The following is a 6,837-nucleotide window of genomic DNA, read 5'->3' on the forward strand; positions in this document are numbered from 1 at the left end:
AATAACATGTTGAAGAAAACGGGTGTATAACCCTAAACAAACAATAATCATTCCCTTATAAGTTGGTCGAAATATGCACAATCAAAACGACATGAAGTTAATTTCAGACGTAAAAATTTACGGACATGAAATAAGTAAATTTATGTTCTCTTATGAAATAAATTGTTTTAATTTTGGTGGGTATCGTCTTGTCTAACATAACGCATCACTGCTAATCCGCCCCTGTATTTGTATTTATTGTCGTATCAGTTCAAATACTAGTCTGACAAGTTTTTATCCCACGGGATTTTCATGGGCAAATTTAGTGCAGTGACAAGTACATTCTTTATCGGAAATCCGTAGAGGACAGATCGTTTACAAAAATTTAAAGAAGATTACGACGGAAAACTGCAGCGCTACTGTTTTGAGAATTCACAATTGAGATGAGTATACATTATATATTTTCTTTAGATGTCTGCGCTTATAATTTTGATTGCTGAACTTTCTGTTTGTACGGCATTTGAATATGTCCTCTGGAAAGTAATGGAGACACGTCAGCAAGATATTGGCTATTTGGTTTTATTCAATCACTGACTGAATCAGTCTGAAGTGAATTTTAGTTATAAAAAAAATAAATAAAAAAATAAATAAATAAAATTAACAGACATAGTGAGCTGACAAACACTCACAGGTAAAACATGGGTGTGGTCGAGCGTTCTTTTTGTTTGCATGTACATACGCAAAAATGCAGTACGTTAGTTCCTGTACATTATTCTCGGTCATTATTATTTATGGACTTTAATCATATGTACAATATGCATGTACTGGTTTCACCCGAGGTGTATTGAGGATTATGCATTTCTAACGTACATTGTTGCGGAAATATTTTGTAACATGATTTAGTATCGCTAGGATTAATCAAAGAATTTTGCTTTGTAGCCTAATATAATTAAAAAAAATCACAAGCTTTTAAGTCATTAAATCAAATAGAAATATACATTTGGTTGTTTCTTACCAATTGTCAAAATTATACGTTAAATATCTTGCTTCAAATGATAAAAAACATGCTGCATAGTCTAGTTACAGCTTAACAGATCCGATGAGAAAGGAGCGACATACAATTAATTGGTTCCATGCCGTTTTCAACAGTATTTCAGTCAGATGGTTAAAGTGTTCGTAGAGACTGCACATGGGAAAATTGAACTGTTAAACAATATAATCCGGACATGTTCGAAGTAAGACGCAGTTCTAGCCTATACGATTTGATGCGGATTATCCATTACGTCAGCAACTGTAACACCAGCATTAACACGGTCAATCTCTGGTATAAGGGACTGCAGAAAACTAATGTCGTCAACCGGCTATTCTCCTAATGTCTTTAAACAGTTTAGCTATAGGAGCGGCGTGGCATGGTCGGGATCGGCAGCTATTGGGGCACCTTGTGTTGAAAGGTAACTGCTGTACCTGGTTAATTTTATTAGATCCGATTTATCTAGGTCCGTTGCATGCATTACTTAGCTGCCTGCATGTAAAAGAATAAGTTATAAAAATGCATTGATATGGAAAACGAAATAATCAAGAAATATCGAAAATAGGTGTAAAACAGAATTGAATCAATTATGAGAATAATGTTAATAATAATAATAATAATCATAATAACAATAATGATATGAATAATAATTTCATAATATGAATGCAAAGAAGACGTCACATGAAACTGTCCAAACATATTCTGTTTATGACGTAACAAGTCAGTGGCAGTAAGACTCTTCTAATTGAAAGTCTTATGGCTATTGGTTTCCTATTCGTCCGCCTGTCCGTCCGTTCGTCTGATGTTCGTTCAAAATAAATAGATAATACATTTCGACTGAAACCTCAGCAAAAGGTTTCATGATGACCCTAGCTTATAGTAATCGAACTATTGGATAATATGTACATGTACCTGAATGACATTGTAACATTTAAAGATATACAATATGTAAAATATGCAGCGAGTTTCATAGATTTTGATACATCTTAAAAAATTAAGGTACATAGCAAAAAGTAATTTCTAGCTCTAGACTTTTAACTGTTTGTCAATGACCTGCTGTACCTATTGAGTAAACGTGTATTCACTGCATACCTCGTTTTGGCGAATTTTATTTTCATAAAATGTTGAGTGGCCCTCAATACACGTAATGTGCATTTCGGTATGACATATTGTAAATCTTATTAGTACTAAAATCTAAAATGCATTACATTCGTTGAAATCTATAGTTATCATCTTATATCATAGAGATCGTTAGAGCATCTTTGTCACGTTTCTCATTAGTGCGAAGTACTAGAACCTACAATTTCCTATTAGGTCTGGTATGTTCTGCTCTTATTTTCATAGTTTTCTGCACCTTCGCGCTGCTATGTTGCTTCCAGGCATTTTAGCTGGAGCTTTGTCTTTCATATTTTCTCATCATTTTCATATATACCATGCTATATATTTACAATATGCCATAATTTTCATTTGAAAATTTACAATAAAGTCACGGCCTTATCCCACATAATTTTGTTTTTGTTTTTGCTATATTACTTGGTACATTCACCTTTGTCATAGAACCGATGAACTCCCTTATGCAGTCAGACCCGTACTGTAGACAGCCTCCAAAAAATATAACCTGCTTACTATGGTCACACGTCACCTGTCTTGCGAATATATATGTTATCACAAATACCGGCATTTTTTAGTCCCCAAGGGAGGTTCTGCAGCCGGGTTTGACTGTGTATATATATATATAAATACCCTAGCACCCACCAATAAATTAAGTAAATTTATGTTCTCTTATGAAATAAATTGTTTTAATTTTGGTGGGTATCGTCTTGTCTAACATAACGCATCACTGCTAATCCGCCCCTGTATTTGTATTTATTGTCGTATCAGTTCAAATACTAGTCTGACAAGTTTTTATCCCACGGGATTTTCATGGGCAAATTTAGTGCAGTGACAAGTACATTCTTTATCGGAAATCCGTAGAGGACAGATCGTTTACAAAAATTCCCTCACACCCTTCCCATTACAGTAACTTTGTTGTTTTTTAACATATTTCTGCCGTCAAGTTTAATCTGTTTCAGGGTCACAATGGTGAATCATACTGCTGAACCCTGCAACAAAATGTACTGCTGCACCAAACATGTCACGCCGCTTCTGTAATCTATGGTATATTAGAGAATAAACTCTTTACAGTGTGTGTGTATAAACTCAATTTTGCTAGTATGCTTCTGTTGGTACATTTAATCATCATGGAACAATACGGTTGAATGAAACCGGCTTGATTTTTAACTGCATGTATTCATTTATAAACATTCCGAATGTTACTATCTTTTTCTTTTTGGTACTTTGTTTGTTGTTTTTTGTTAAATTTGGTTTGAAGTTAAGCACGAAGATAACATGAATTAGTGCGGGTTTGATGATAGTAAATACTCGGAAAGCAGGGGGTGGAGAGAGCCTTTTCGCTGGTCAGAGCCTCGGATTCTCCCTACCTCCCCCCTCTTATATAAAAATATCATAAAAAATAGAAAAGAGTTAGGGTTGGGGCAGCCGGCTCGCAGCATACGATTAACCTGTCTTTCTGGGTAGTTTTTAGATGAAATTAAAACAAAAAATAATAATTATAATAATAATAATGCGTAAAGATTAAGATAACATGACAAGTATTTGTCATATTACATATGAATTGTCCATTCTGTATTCTGTCTTACTGCATATGTTCATAAATAGTCCGGTATATTTTATGTTTCTTTCGGCATATTGATTGCTTAAGTACATGCATATTTGGAAAGAATTATGATATTCTGTCTATATATATTTCGAAGGCGTTCTATTGATGCATTGTGTTATTGGGATATTGATTGTTATATGAACAGTAGTTAACCACCATCTTTGAAACCAGTTTAAGTTGTTTGTTTGGTATTAGTTATAAAGTAAAGGAAAGAAATAAGGCGTGTATGCGTATATAAACTTGATTTTATTAGTAAACATACATTATTTGCATTGATCTGATTTCATCAATTTAGAATTTGTATTGTCGTGACTTAAATGGCGCTTACAAATTGTAATCTTTATTCGGGTACAGTAAAGAAAGTCTTCTGTATTAAAATGTTTGGCTCAAGTCAATTCTAATTTCATTTTAATTTTTGTCCGTGTTGTGAGCAATATTTAGTGATCCACAAAATATTTTATTCTTGTATACTACGGCAGTATCAAAATAAAAGCTCACTTGTCTAGGTTGACCTTCTCGTATCTGCAACCTCGCGCTCGGTTGGTCATCTCTTATTATTGGTGTTATTGGGCGGGCGCTCTTTAACCGTTAGAGGGGGCCTTGTACCATGTGGTCGGCCATTCACCTGGTCCATGGATTGACTGTGTCTTATATAAACAGGGTTGTTCAACTTATCGGCCATACGATTATTAGTGATCAGTCGAAAGTTGCATTTGTTATATGTACGTGTAGGTCCGTACATATTTTTATAATTTGTGGATCACTTTGCTACAAACCTCTAACACATGGGTTATGTTGAAACAGACATGTAAATCCCCCCTGTTTTCTTACGTTTCCAGTCTGCTGGTTAGCTCAGTCAATCGCTTGGATGGATTATATTATTATTGTAGCATGTTTGCTATAACCATTCCCTCGCACCGGTCCGTTTGTTCATATATTACATTGAAACAATTTTTCAATATTTCAATATTTTTGTGCGTTTGTTTGCTGAAGACTTTCTTGACTTACATCAGATTTTATTTTGATCTTGGTGTTATGTTTCATTTTGCATTTACTTAATCTAGGAAGAATATTTTTGTTGATATATCATCTCATGTCATAGAGATCTGTGAGAGCATCTTTGTCACGTTTCTCATTAGTGCGAAGTACTAGAACCTACAATTTCCTATTAGGTCTGGTATGTTCTGCTCTTATTTTCATAGTTTTCTGCACCTTCGCGCTGCTATGTTGCTTCCAGGCATTTTAGCTGGAGCTTTGTCTTTCATATTTTCTCATCATTTTCATATATACCATGCTATATATTTACAATATGCCATAATTTTCATTTGAAAATTTACAATAAAGTCACGGCCTTATCCCACATAATTTTGTTTTGTTTTTGCTATATTACTTGGTACATTTACCTTTGTCATAGAACCGATGAACTCCCTTATGCAGTCAGACCCGTACTGTAGACAGCCTCCAAAAAATATAACCTGCTTACTATGGTCACACGTCACCTGTCTTGCGAAAATATATGTTATCACAAATACCGGCATTTTTTAGTCCCCAAGGGAGGTTCTGCAGCCGGGTTTGACTGTATATATATATAAATACCCTAGCACCCACCAATAAATTAAATAGATTATTGTACTTATCCATTTGATCTCCATTATTTGTGTTGGGTTTACGCCGTTTCTCAACAACCTTGTCACGGCGTTTTGCTTACACAACCTGTTTTTGGGGGCAATGCCCCCAGATTTAACAAACCGTCTTTCAATTTTCTTGTCGAGCTTATGACCAAACTGACAACACACAGAAAACAAGTTCCAAAGTATTTATCAAACATAACTTTCATATTGCATTTTGCAATTATATTTTCGATCCAGATATGATTAAATAGATCTACACATTTTATATCAACAACAGTGTGTGAAGAAAACTAAACTGCATTATAAATATAAGTTATAATAGATCTTCTTAAGCGTAAGAATAATAAAGACGCTTGATTTGATCACGTGATCGATTCTGAAACCGATACTTGTTTTGATCATGTGACCTATTCTGAAATCCAATAACTAGTTTCAATACGCTCAAAAAATGTGTTCATGATTCTGCGTGAAAATAGCAATTGCAACGCCACTGATAAGCCTTTAGATTATTGATTTTTTCATCACCGTGCCTCGACACTGTTGTGGATGTGTATTATGAATGCCGTGTATTATGGAGAAACTTTATCAGTTTGCGGCGATCAGTACCGTTTATCAGTAGGCGAATCTATAAATATGCGGCGACATCCTATAGATCCCGATTCGCAATTCTGTGCAGGTGTTATTTCTAAAATATTATTTCAGAAAATACAGTGCTGAAATGAAATACTTTTCGCATGTCTAAGAAAATATTTTCAAGAGATATGTTATTTATAAAAATTAATACTATATAAAAGATAATAATAATAATGATAAAATTAAAAAAACAGTGTTTTACTTGAAATAGAATAGGTAGAAAAAATTCATTACTTATTCGTCAGTTTGAATTTATGACTTATTTGGTTCGGGGGTGGGGGTGGGGGAGGGGGGAATTAATTTGAAAATTCGATTTTTTGTAATTATTATCTAATCTAATGATCGTCAGTAGATTTTTTCTCTCATTGTTCGAATTCGTAAAATCAACTATGAACAGATTACTTCTGTTTTACACCAACTATTAAGAACATTTTAAAGCTTAAAGGCATATGTATGTACTTGGTCGGACCGTCCTTATTCGTGATTGTTTGTTATGTATAATTATATATTTTGATCTCGAAATCAGCTGTAAATCGTTAATTAAAATGTCTTGTCCACAGAAGTTGCATAAAAATGAATTGAATTTCAAATAGTTACTAAAAGTTAATACACAATTGCACGGTGCATATCCGTATCGGCGGACTCTGCGAAATATGGCTTTATCGGCGGTTTCTTGCGTCGGCACCGGCGATTCTTTGCTATAAACAGGTTGGCAGTTATAAAAAGTCAGATAAATACACCAAATTAATTAAACCATAATGTTTCCAGATAGTTATTAGCCTAGAGCCTCTCTGTGCGTAATGCAGAGAGCCTGTCTGTGCATCAAAAAAAAAAAAAAAAAAAAA

General features: G+C 34.1%; 1 long non-coding RNA gene across 1 annotated transcript; it reads left to right on the top strand.

Moving 5' to 3' along the window:
* The first annotated feature begins 547 nt into the window (after positions 1-547).
* Positions 548-5,093, top strand: LOC128550459 (uncharacterized). The gene is made up of 2 exons (XR_008368304.1): positions 548-1,430; positions 3,082-5,093. It is a non-coding gene; the product is annotated as an uncharacterized LOC128550459 (long non-coding RNA).
* The last annotated feature ends 1,744 nt before the right edge of the window (positions 5,094-6,837 follow it).

This window comes from Mercenaria mercenaria, chromosome 18, assembly GCF_021730395.1.
Source record: "Mercenaria mercenaria strain notata chromosome 18, MADL_Memer_1, whole genome shotgun sequence".
In the NCBI taxonomy this organism is placed as follows: domain Eukaryota; kingdom Metazoa; phylum Mollusca; class Bivalvia; order Venerida; family Veneridae; genus Mercenaria; species Mercenaria mercenaria.